At 44.0% G+C, this 13,605-nt stretch overlaps 1 long non-coding RNA gene across 1 annotated transcript; it reads left to right on the forward strand.

Moving 5' to 3' along the window:
- The first annotated feature begins 635 nt into the window (after nucleotides 1-635).
- On the forward strand, nucleotides 636-3,533 carry LOC309532764. The gene is made up of 2 exons (XR_014220015.1): nucleotides 636-969; nucleotides 1,971-3,533. It is a non-coding gene; the product is annotated as an uncharacterized lncRNA (long non-coding RNA).
- Nucleotides 3,534-13,605: the final 10,072 nt, after the last annotated feature.

Raw genomic sequence — 13,605 nt, forward strand, 5'->3', positions numbered from 1 at the left:
AAAGGCAAAATGCGTTTCTCTATAGCTTCGCGAGGGGAGAACGGAGCTGGCCTTAAATATAATAAAATGAATTTTTCTTGCCCTTGTGAAGTTTCCTTCTTTCTTTCTTTCTTTAGTGCATGTTATGTACTGAGTTGACTAGGATCCAAATTGCAGCAGTCTGATTGGTCCTAGAACAATAGGATTCAGAATGCAGCAGTCTGATTGGTCCAAGAACAATGCAGCAGTATGATTGGTTGGCAGGAACCACCCAATCCTGCTCCAGATATAAGTGAATCCACAACCTGATTGGCTTACAGTAGAATTCCAGAATTAACCAATCATGTGCAGCCCATTGTGTAAATAATGTATATAAAGCAGATACTGTGAGGGGACATTCATTCATTCCTCCTCACCACTATGAGCTGAATAAAGAGCATGAAATCACTTTGCGACTCTGAGTATATTTCAGTGCAGTAGCCTAATGTCATTCAGAGACTCATGAAATACGACAGGCGCGCGCACTCTGCACTTTCCAGAAACAATCGAAGACATTTTTGGTCCCCATAGGCTTTCCCAGCTGGGCATGGGAGCAATCCTAAAGATGAGAAATCAGTATAGAATAAGATTTTTCTGGGGGGTGGGGGTGGGGGGGTGGGGTAGGTGGAAATTCCTGATCTAAACTCCATTGAGTGGCTGAGGGGGCCTAAACGGGAGCATGAAAACGAGCCTTTAAAATAGAGTTTCGTTTCATAACATCCTTTTCGGTGGCTTCAGTTGAGACAGGTCAGACCATGCTGAATTGGTTCAGGGTGATTTCAGCCTAAAGCCCCTTCCTATCTAGCCACAAATTTGGGGGTGCCCTCCTTTCCAGGACTTAAGACAGTTTAAGATTTGGCAGGGCAGATGCTAAATTAGAAATCTCCAAGCTCAGCTGGAGATCTGCTGGATCCCAACTACTCATCCTGGTGGATCTATTCTAGCCTTAAGGTTGTGTCCTAAATGGGTCTTTGCCATGAGTGTCTATTTTGGATGATATTACTGGTAGTTTTGCTTTCAATGTTTATTTCTCTCTTTTTTGTTATTTTTTATTGTACATCACCTTGAGATGTTCACATATAGGCGAATAATAATAATAATAATACATTTTATCTGTTTGTTTTTTTAAGTAGGGGTTTTTGTATATATTGCTGATGACATTTAAATATTGCTGCAAACATTTCTGAGATCATGGTTTTTTTCCAACCAGTGGCTCTTGTCCAGGTGTGTTAATTGTCTTACTTTAAATGATTTGAGGATCCTATGTCCTTTTAAAATGTATTTTTTTGGGGGTGGGGATTTACTGGGTTGTTTTTATTTTGATTATGTATTTTGTGGTTTTATATTTTGATTTTATTCTGTGATTTGATTTTATTCTGCGGTATATAAATTAATATAATAATGGTTTGTGTGCTGTGCCAACAGTTTGATCTCATCCCCAAAACGCAAATTCTTCCATTGCCTCCAGAGACTGGTGGATGCCAGGACATGTATAATTAGACTTCGGCACCACCTAAATATTTTTTTTTCAAGCAAATGGTTTGTAAATTTACTAAATAAATAAATAAATGCATAATGTAGGCAAAAAAATAATAACCAGAGAGCTGATAATGAATAATGGGTTTCATCCAAAGCTCTGTGAGCAGCATCCTATTTGCACAAGGGGACTTCATCTTCTTTGAATCTGCCCCAGAGGGTCCCTGCTGGTGGGGGCCAAAGGAGAGAGGTTGGGGACGTTGCCTTGCACTAGTAGGGAGCCTGTCGTGCAAGTGGAACGACAGGGTCGGATGCGACCTGATAGATATCATAACGATTTTTGAGAAGCAGGATGACGGTCCAGGAAAAAACACTTCCACGCTTCTCCCAATAGTAGATGCATCTGTAGGATCAAAAGCCCCTTTTGTAAGCACAAATAACCTATTTGAATTCTACCCACTGTCTTGTATCCACAGCCATGGAAGCATTAGAACGGATCGGCTTGTCTCCTGCAAGAGCACCCACACCTGCCAGCTATCTCAGCCAGCCCACAGAACTTCCATCTCAGCTAGTGAGGCAGGATGTCAAGGAAAATGGAAGATTTAGCCTGGCGCTGTCCAACTGTTGCTGATGCTGCCTGCTATCCCGGTCACCCAGGGCTCTGTGTTTATTCTGCCTGGAGGAGGCTTTGGAAAGAATCTCAAAAAGTACTGAATTTAGTTTGCAGTCAAGCCACGGAAAAAAGAAACGCATTGATAACTGGCAGGGCATTTTTATTTAAGAAAGTGCATTTTTATTTAAGAAAAATGTCATTTGCATTTGTTGTTCGCCTCTTTGTTTTCCTTTGAAGAGTGGGATAAAATGTTCAACATCAATAAGGAAGTTAAAGAATGCTGTTCCTGATTGTTATTTTGTCTGATGAATTTGTAAATCACTCTGCCCTAAAGATGTGTAAATATTAGGAATATATACAGTATACACACAAACACACACACGAACCAGCTATCACACGAACCAGCTATCACATTAATACTTTGCTGTTCTAGAGATGATGAGAAATATACAATGGTATAACTGAATTTCAGATATGCTACAAAACATACATTTACTAAATTACCAGGCAATATGGAAGTGAGAGCTGGATCATAAAGAAGGCTGATCGCCGAAGAACTGATGCTTTTGAATTATAGTCCTGGAGGAGACTCTTGAGAGTCCTGTGGACTGCAAGAAGATCAAACCTATCCATTCTGAAGGAAATCAGCCCCGAGTGCTCACTGGAAGGACAGATCCTGAAGCTGAGGCTCCAAGACTTTGGCCACCTCATGAGAACAGAAGACTCCCTGGAAAAGACCCTGATGTTGGGAAAAATGGAGGGCACAAGGAGAAGGGGATGACAGAGGACGAGATGGTTGGACAGTGTTCTCGAAGCTACCAGCATGAGTTTGACCAAACTGGGAGGCAGTGGAAGACAGGAGTGCCTGGTGTACTCTGGTCCATGGGGTCACGAAGAGTCGGACACGACTAAACAACAAATGCCAACATCTGACATCCCAACTTGCTAATTCTGAAAGGCAAACATGGCCTCCAGATTTTATAAAGCTTGATCTTAAATGGATTTTATCAAACTTTACAACCAGAATGGAAACTTTTATCTTCCTGCGAGGTTTGGTTTCAGAATAGGATTGAAGCCTAAAACACAATGACATTCAGGGTCCTTGAAAAATCTGCAATGTGCAGATATTCCACTAGAGGGTGAAACAAGATCATGTGAGTCTAACCAACTGACTTAATTATTATTTTTTTTAAAAAACCCCTTATTTTTGTGTGCACCTATGTATAGTCTGTAAGTATGTTCGGTATCTTCGTATGTGCAGATAGATACAGTACATATATGTTTCTATCTACTGAATAGATAGATTTCTACCAAATGTTTGTAATATGGATTCCAAATCTGTATGTTATTGTTGCAATCCTGCTTCTCTAGTCATGTTTTCACATGGCTGACTCAGACTTAAATATCAATAAAAATATTGACAGGACACCTTTCTGAGTGCAACTCTTCCAAGACGGTTTACATAATACTATAATGATACCAACAATACAAAGTTAAAGATAAAACTACAGTGGTGCCCCGCAAGACGAATGCCTCGCAAGACGGAAAACTCACTAGACGAAAGAGTTTTCCGTTTTGGAGGTGCTTTGCAAAACGAATTTCCTATGGGATTTCTTCGGAAGACGACAATTTCTTGCGAGTTCCTGCTGGTTTTTTTCCCTTTCCCCCCTCTTTTTCTAAGCTGCTAAGCCGTTTATCAGCTGATCCGATCAGCAGATAAGCCGCTAAAAGCCGCTAATAGCGCTAATCCGCTAATCCGTCAATGGGCTTGCTTCGCAAGACGAAAAAACCGCTAGACGAAGAGAATCGCAGAACGGATTCTTTTTGTCTTGCGAGGCACCACTGTACTACAATCCACCCATAGTTAATGCTGTTCCATTTATCAATGAAAACAAAAAAAAAAAAATCCTTCCAGTAGCACCTTAAAGACCAACTAAGTTAGTTCTTGGTATGAGCTTTCGTGTTTTGACTATGGCCAACTGGCTACCTATCTGTCAATGAAAACAGTGATTGCTATAACATCAATAGTTCAAAACAAAACATCCCAATTGAAAAAGATTGCCATCGGAAACTGATCTTCATAGCCTTCTGGAGATCCTTAGACCCTATACACAGTCAATAATAATTTTTATATCCTGCCATTCCTCCAAGGAGCACAATGTAGCATGCATGGTTCCCTCCATCACCCCCCCCCCCTATTATCCTCATAACTCTAATGTAGAGATAGTGAGAGATAGTGATTGGGGTCAAGGTCACTTGGTATGCTTCCTGGTTGAGCAGGGTTGGAATCTGGGTCTCCCCAGCCCTGATTCAACATTTAATCACTGCATCACTCAAGTTCTCAGTAAAGGGCTATTGCCCTTGTGTCCTGCTCATGAACTTTCAGAGACATCTGGTTGGCCATTGTGGGAAATAGGATGCTGGATTAATGAACCATTGCTCTGATCTAGCAGGGCTCTTTTTCTGAACGTGAGCTCCTCTGAACACAGTGGGACTGGCTCCTTTGAGTATGCCTTGCCCGTCTTGGTCTTAATTCACTTGAGGATGCCTCTGCAACCTTCTGCAGAGGTTTTTAAGTATTTCAGAGCCCCAAGTAGCTTTTGGGTTCATTCACCCTTGAGCAATTAGCATTTTTTTCTCCCTGCCTCTGTGTTGGTTTAACTCACACCCCCACTTTCACAGCATGCATAACCAGTAGCCTCTAAAGAGCAATTAAATCCAAGTGCCCATTGAACATTTAATGAAGCAGAAGCTCCTATCTTGCCCCAAAGTCATTAGCAGCCCCCATTCTTGTTTGCTTTAAATGGTATTGCGGTTTAAATTATCCAAAAGCAAAAAATAATAATCAAAAATCTAGAGAACACGATTAGTCTGAATAACTATCAACAAGAGGCAGTATTTAAGTTGTGGAAAAAATGAAGGAGGCACAATTTAACTGATATTTCAAATTCTAGACTGGTAATAATTCATGTTGCTGCAAAAACAGCCTTAAAAGCAGTGGCGGAGCTTCATGGTCCGGCACCGGGGGGCGGAGAGCAGGCAGGGAAGGGGCTGGCGTGCGTCCTGGGGGTGTGGTGTGCCTCCCATAGGGACGTGGTGCATGTCTTGGGGGCATGGCGCCCAGCGCGGGCAGGGGTGCAACTGCGATGGCACCCCGCCGGGATTGCGCTGCCGGGGGCGGTGTGCTCCCCCGCACGCCTCTTCCTCCATCAGTGCTTAAAAGGTAACAATTTTATAGCATAACATGCACAAAGTGCTATGCTAGGATGCCAGAAACATAAACACAAGTGTGTAGTATATAAAAAAGTAAGCGATGAGGTAAGAGAGAAATGAACTGCCAAAATTACGGACTGTGATACTAAAGTTCAAATGTATGTAAAATAATTGAACATTGCTTTTATTAGATATTATATTATTGATACCATTCTAATCATCATCTTGTCATGAATGGGTTCAGTTCTAATTAAATTCAGTGGGTCAAGTTGCATCCACATGGCACTCGACGGTTCTCTATTAGTGCTGCAATCAATAATGGATGTTTAAAAACTTTGTAAACCAAAATTACCTGCTGGATCAGGCCTGCGGGAAACCTTTTGGTGTTTGTTGAGGTCTTCTTAAAAAAAAAAAAGCTCCTCATTTAAACTTTTTGAAATATGGCAACCCTAATGATGTTGCCTCTTACCTTTTCTCTAAACTAAAAAATCCCACATGTAGCAACCTTTCTTCAAATGGTTTCATTTTGGTTGCCCTTTTCTGAACCTTTTCCCAACTCTACTATATCCCTTTTGCGGTTAGGTGACCAGAACTGTAGTCAGTATTCCAAATATGGTTGTACCCAGTGCTCTTTTTCTAGAAAAACAGGTGCCAGAACTCACCATGAATGCCACCTTGTTCTCTTATAATGGTAATGATGCCCACCTGAGAGGAGCTGGAACTGAGTTTTATTGCAGTTTTATTGCATCAGTATAGGAACCCGCTTTATACTGAGTGAGATTGCTGGTCCGCCTCATTCATTGTTGTCTACACCAGGAATAGGGAACCTGTGGTCTGCCAGATTTTGCTAGACTACAACTTCCGCCATCCCTAATCATTGGTAGCTGGAGCACTGCTTGGAAAAGACACATATCAAAGTTAAGGTTTCAGAGAGATCTGCGACACAAAAAAAGATAAATAAAAAAACCACACAAAACCATCAAAACCTTTAAAGGTAAAGGTAAAGGTACCCCTGCCCGAACGGGCCAGTCTTGACAGACTCTGGGGTTTGTGCGCCCATCTCACTCAAGAGGCCGGGGGCCAGCGCTGTCCGGAGACACTTCCGGGTCACGTGGCCAGCGTGACAAAGCTGCATCTGGCGAGCCAGCGCAGCACACGGAACGCCGTTTACCTTCCCGCTGGTAAGCGGTACCTATTTATCTACTTGCACCCGGGGGTGCTTTCGAACTGCTAGGTTGGCAGGCGCTGGGACCGAGCAGCGGGAGCGCACCCCGCCGCGGGGATTCGAACCGCCGACCTTTCGATCGGCAAGCCCGATCAAAACCTTTAAGCAGGGACAATTTTAACGAAGCAAGGGAAACTTTGCTGCAAAAACACTTCCCTGGCATCAGTTGATTTCCTGTTGCGGCCTGACGTCTGCTATAACTCTCCTATTCCAGAAGTCGTGGGGGAGAGAGTACAGCTGCTAGGCTTGACTGTCATGTTTCCTGTTTAGCAGCTGCTCCAGAACACATGCTGCTACTTAGAGCAAGGGAAAATAGAGGCATCAACAGAATGACACAGCAATCTTATTCTTTGAAAAGCTAAATATGATTGCATCCTCCCCTCAACACAGTTAACTCCTAAAGAATGCACAGTGGAGGCAAGGAAAGGACAATTCATTGGGCCGAGAAACATACCTTCTTTCCTAGAATCCTTGATCCGTATTTCCTTGAGACATGAGTTTGCAGCCACTTAATTCTGCAGGCAGTTTCAGTGGGAGAAAGGGAAACCATTATGGAATCAATTGTGGCTTTCTATGATGAGGAAAATATACAGCATAAGCAGTTCAAAAATTTCCCCCTCGGTGAACTGTGCTGTCGCACAGTTTATCCACATGACACATCATAGTGATTAATGCCAACTGCATGGCAAACCTCCAGGATAAACACAAATTGCACATTTTCAACGGAGAAATTGACAACAATCACATCCTCTGGGATTTGTAGGAATCAGTCTCCAGCAGCTGGAATTGTTTTGTGTTACAACATCTTCCTTGCTCCTCTCACTGCTGCTTTAGCACTGTAGGGTTGTCAGTCGCTCATAATTTATGGCTTCTTCGTACTTCAGGAGCTAAGAATGGAAGAAGAACCTACTGGATTAAGCCAGCGTCCCATCTAGTGCGGCATTCTGTTCTCACAGTGGCCAACAAGATGCCTATGGGAAGCCTGCAAGTAGCTCCAGATTGCAACAGCATACTTCTCACCTGTGATTTCAGAGCAGCTGCCAGTCAGTCCCAGGGTAGCCAACATGGTAAAGATAACTGCCTAGGTAGGAGAAGTGATTGACATTTTCCAACATTACACCACTGAGTTGGATTTGTGGTGTTGCAGAGGGGTTATTTTGTACTTGTTGGTGCAGCACTTTGGTTTTTTGGATGTTGAGCGAGCGACAAGCCAAGCTTTTCATAAGCTTCTGCAAAGATATTTAGGATGGTTTGGAGGTCATCCTCTTACTACGTTGTCATCAGCATATTGAAGCTCTATGACGGAAGTTACGGTAACCTTACTCAAAATAAAAAAAATCCTTCCAGTAGCACCTTAAAGACCAACTAAGTTAGTTCTTGGTATGAGCTTTCGTGTGCATGCACACTTCTTCAGATACCGCATGCACACGAAAGCTCATACCAAGAACTAACTTAGTTGGTCTTTAAGGTGCTACTGGAAGGAATTTTTTTATTTTGACTATGGCAGACCAACACGGCTACCTATCTGTAACGGTAACCTTACTCTTTGCTTTCAGCCTGCTCAGATTGAAGAGCTTTCCATCTGTTTGATATATGATTTCTACCCCAGTGGGGAGTTTCCCCACTGATTCAATGACTCTTCAACATCAACTTCATTGGACTGGTCATGTTGTGCGGATGCCTGATGATCGTCTTCCAAAGCAACTACTCTATTCCGAACTTAAAAATGGAAAGTGTAATGCTGGTGGTCAACAAAAGAGGTTTAAAGACTCTCTCAAGGCAAATCTAAAAAAATGTAGTATAAACACCGACAACTGGGAAACACTGGCCTTCGAGCGCTCCAGTTGGAGAACAGCCTTTACCAAAGGCGTCATGGGCTTTGAAGACACTCGAACTCAGGACGCAAGGGAGAAACGTGCTAAGAGGAAGGCACTCTTGGCAAATCCACACCATGATCAACTCCCGCCGGGGAACCAATGTCCCCACTGTGGAAGGACGCGTGGGTCCAGAATTGGCCTCCACAGTCACTTACGGACTCATTGTTAAAACTGTGTTTATGGAAGACAATCTTACTTGGCTACGAGTGATCGCGAGGGAAGAAGAAGAAGAAGCCAACATGGTGCCCTCACCAGATGTTGCTCCTCTTATCCCTGACGATTGGCTATGCTACCTAGAAGCTGATGGAGGTTGTTGTACGACGACCTCTGAAGGGCACCACAGGAGTAGACAACAGTGTGCTAGATAGTCCAGTGGTATAGCACAGCTTTTTATGTTCCTAAGAAGAAAAGGGAGAGAGGGAAGAAGAAACCCAACAGCATCTAAACGTTTCCCCTCCTGATTTTTCTTAACATTACCTTTAAAAAACCCCTCTATCCACTAAGGAATAATTACACTCCTTTGCAGTGTACTTGTGAACTAATTATTAATGAAAACACCAGCTAATTAATCCCTGCAGCTCTTCTGCCCACCAGGCCTATCGGCTTGTGTGCCAAAAAAGGAACTGAGGAGGCTGATGGTTGACTGGGCAGATGGAGGAAGCTTTTAATGATAAACTCTTTAGCTTCTCTTTCACTTCTTTTTTTGCTTTTGCAGTTTAGGGTGTTTTTTAAATTTAATTTTTTTAAAATTATTATTGGGGGCAGGATGTTGAATGTGTAAATTTTGTTTTTAGGATTGTTGGAATCAATTTGAATAAAAAGTGAAATATGTAGGGAGACTCATGTGCACCTCAAAATCGTGTTTTCTCAGGAAACCGTAACAGCAGCCCCGCAGGGTAGGACCCCATAAGAATAACCCCAATGGGGCACATTGGGACAATTTTTCCTGTCCCCCTCCTGCCCCACCCTGCAGCATGCATAGGCTCTTAGCTCTGACTGAAGGGAGGGAGAAATTGTGAAGGGTATTATACATATGCACAGACTTCCTATTCTCCTTCATGTACATGTGTGTGCAGAGGAAATAACAGAGCTCTGTCATATTGTATGGGCATTTCTCCACACATGGGTATAGTGCCCATTCAGGGAAAAAGTGCAGTCCTCAACATGCAAGTTGGCAACGGCATGGACTCCACAAAATTCATTCTTAACTTGTATGGCTCGTGCACAGCAGAGATAGGGAATCTGTGGAGCAGCAGATGTTGCTAGACTACAAATCCCATCATGAACAGCCGCTGGTCAGGCTGGATGGAGGTGATGGAAATTGGAGCCCAACACCTGGAGGCCAGCAGGTGCCTCATCTCTGGTGTGCGAACTGTTGCTGTTTTGTGGGAGGGATTCAAACAGATGACCCCCAATTCAGGTGGTGCAATTGGAGCCAATTTGGCGCTTCTGGGCAACTAATCCGCTTCCAAAACAAATCATACTTTTTTTACAGTAAAGAAAGGGAAAGGAAATTTCACTAAAACATGCAGGATAAAAGTGAAGAAGCATGTAGTTGGGGTTTTACTTATGCAACTGTTTAAGCCCCATTTCACTGTGTTTGGATGAATCAGGGAAAGTTAAAGGGATTTTTTTAAAAAACAAAAAATATATCAGTAGCAGCTACTGCTTTCTTTCTTTTTTAAGCACACATGTGGATCTACTGTATCTGGGTTACCCTTTGCCCATACGTTTATACTGATGCCTGTTTCTGTTTTTAACCCAGTTTCTTGTTGACATTAGAGGGTAACCCCCCACCCCAGCAATCAATTTTTGTATGTGTAGATAGACTTTTCACAGTATGATCATTATTTCTTAATTACTTCATGCCAAGCCCTGGGAGAAATGAAATGTTCTCCTTAAACATCAGAAAAGCAAATGGCAAGTTCTTTAAAAATAAAAAATATAAATAAATAAATTTGTGTGCAATTCTGCAGAATACAACACTCAAGGGAGGATTAGGGTTGGGTTTTCCAGCGCTGGTCTTCATTCTGAGCCATTTTCACGATTCAGTGCTACGTTGCCCCATGGGGTAGGAGAAAAGACTACAGTTCCCATCATCCCTGGCCACTGGTCCTGCTAGCTAGGGATCATGGGAGTTGTAGGCCAAAAACATCTGGAGGGCCGAGTTTGAGGAAGCCTGCACTAGTGCAATGGGCCTTTCCTTCCTCTCCTCCCACCCCATACCTCTCATCTCCTTTGGAGGGTTGGGGAAGTCTCAGAACAGAGCATGGGGGAAGGAGAGAAGAGATCACGCCATTGGGCAAGCAGAAATTGTAGCACTGATGGAACAATCTCCCTAGCACGATGTTGAATACAACCCAAGGAAGGTCTTCCTCATGTTGAAGTTTAGATTGTAAGCTCCTCTGGCCTTTCCTCTTTTATTTAATTAAGCAACATTTCTATTCAGTTCTAGGGATGTGGGTGGCGCTGTGGTCTAAATCACTGAGCCTCTTGTGCTTGCCGATCAGAGGGTTAGTGGTTCGAATCCCCGCGACGGGGTGAGGTCCCGTTGCTCGGTCCCAGCTGCTGCCAACCTAGCAGTTCAAAAGCACGCCAAAAAAAGTGCAAGTCGATGAATAGGTACCACTCCCGCGGGAAGGTAAACGGCGTTTCCGTGCACTGCTCTAGTTTCAGTGTTCCGTTGCACCAGAAGCGGCTTAGTCATGCTGGCCACATAACCTGGAAAAATTCTGCGGACAAACGCCAGCTCCCTCGGCCGTAAAGCGAAATGAGCGCTGCAACCCTAGAGATGTCTGCAACTGGACTTAACTGTCAGGGATCCTTTACCTTTTTTATATTCAGTACTGGATCAAGTCCCCACCCTGGAAAAGCTGGGATTCAAGTCATCTCCCTTCCCTTCCCAAAATACGATAAATACTATTTATCAAATGATAGCAACATCACCAAGAAACTAGCATCATAGACAAAGCCACAAACTAACCCCCTAGTTCAAAGCTACCTGCCTCCTCCCTAGGTCTAGATGTGCTTGTGGAAGTCTATGCTCTTTTGCCTTACTCACAGCTGTGAATTACTCACAGCTAATTCAAGGACGCAGGTGGCGCTGTGGGTTAAACCACAGAGCCTAGGACTTGCCGATCAGAAGGTCAGCGGTTCAAATCCCCACAATGGGGTGAGCTCCCATTGCTTGGTCCCTGCTCCTGCCCACCTAGCAGTTCAAAAACACGTCAAAGTGCAAGTAGATAAATAGGTACCGCTCCGGCAGGAAGGTAAACGGTGTTTCCGTGCGCTGCTCTGGTTCGCCAGAAGCGGCTTAGTCCTGCTGGCCACATGACCCGGAAGCTGTACGCCGGCTCCCTAGGCCAATAAAGTGAGATGAGCGCCGCAACCCCAGAGTCGGTCACAACTGGACCTAATGGTCAGGGGTCCCTTTACCTTTACCTTCAATTCAAGGATGCAAGCCAGTGAGGTGGGATTGCTTGCATTTTCCACAAAGAGGCAAAATTTGAGAGTATTGCAACACAGACTGTTCCAGTAGGCGGCGGCACCAAATTGGGTGCATTGCAAACATTTCAGCCAACAGGTGAAAGTAGCAAATACTATATATTCCTTCCAGCAGGTGGCAGCAAAAAGGCTCCTATACTTCCTTTTGGTCTATGCAGATCTAGCCAATAGGAAGTGCCAAAGCAAGATCTGCTAGTGTGGCTCACAAATCTCCTATCCTGCTAGTGGTTTCTAGGAAAAATAAGCTTAATTATTTGCAATTTCCAGCAACAGGGATTTTTTTGCCTAATGCTGTGGTGATCCTTTGGCCATAAAATGTTGAAATGCGTCAGACACATAGGCTATTTATAGCAATTAGAGGTGTTCCAGATTCGTTCCACCAAACCGGAATAGCGCTGCTTCATCTAAGTCAATTTTTGTCCTCGTTTTAGTCACCTTATGTTGGAAGTTCAAGCAATTATTTTAGTAATGCAGAACGGGTGACCAAACTTACCTTATCAGGTTGTGCCCCTCCCCAGCCCCCGAGTCTTTAAATAGAACAGCTGGTACATTTGCAGGTTTGTCTTTGAGGGTGTCCAAAGCATTTCCATATGTTTTTCTGCAATGGTGAGCTAGAGTGGCCATGATCTCCTCCTCTTGTGTCTTGTTTAGATTGTGAGCCTGGGAGCAGGGCCACTGCAACCCACCATAGGCGCTGACTCCATGGGGCTTGAGGGGGCCCGAGCCCCCTCAAAAATTCGTTTGGGGGGGGCTCTGCCCCCCCAATAATCTCTGCCGCCCCTCCAGCAGAGCGCCATCGCCGCCCCTCTCCCAGCCCAAAATGCATGCCTCCTGCCCTCCCTCCCGAGCAAAAGCTCCACCCAATTTCCGCTCCGGAGCTGATTAATAGGCGCAGCACGCTCTCCCCTATTCGCTCACGAGGAGGCGGCGCCACTTTATTTGCATATTCATGAGCTTATTTATTATTCATGAGCTTTCCCGGGGCCCCCCAATATTTTTTATAAGTCCGCGTCCCTGCAACCCACCACTAACCACTAGCCACCCTTGCCTTGGGTCTTGGCTTGGGAGCAGCACACACACCTTGCTCCGGAAAGATCACAGAGTTCCGAGCTGCCAGGTAGCCTTTTCATGGGAAAGAAACACAGGGCGGCATCATCCGCCAGAAAGAAAGCTAAGAGGAAGGATGGGGATGTGGTGTGGCTTCCTGTATTGCTGGGGAGTTTTTGCCTCTGCACATGAGTCTGGGAATGTTCTGATCAGTTCCCATTGAGTTCATGAAACAGTATACCCTGACCTGTTCTTAATGCATTGCTGACCACATCTACGGAACGTGATTGTTGTATTCTTTCATGTTATGATCAATCATTAGTAATTGTTTTAGTCTTGCTATATCAATCATTAGTTAAGGAGGTTTTCATGCCTGTCCAATTCCGTGTTCCCTGTGTTCCCTTTCCCAGCCTTTCTTTTATTGGTGATTAATGCCTATATGTAATCTTTGCTTTGTACTTGTGTTAACCAACCAGCACATACGTGGCAATGCTTGTAATATTCAATAAAAGAGACTCCTCGAGACTTGCTCAAGAGAGGCCTCCCAGATGACACCTACATACTCGTCTGTCGTTCATTTTCAACCCAACACTGTATAAAAGCGTGTTTATAGCTGATGAAATAAATTATTA

Source organism: Podarcis vaucheri, assembly GCF_965113315.1.
Source record: "Podarcis vaucheri genome assembly, chromosome: 5".
In the NCBI taxonomy this organism is placed as follows: domain Eukaryota; kingdom Metazoa; phylum Chordata; class Lepidosauria; order Squamata; family Lacertidae; genus Podarcis; species Podarcis vaucheri.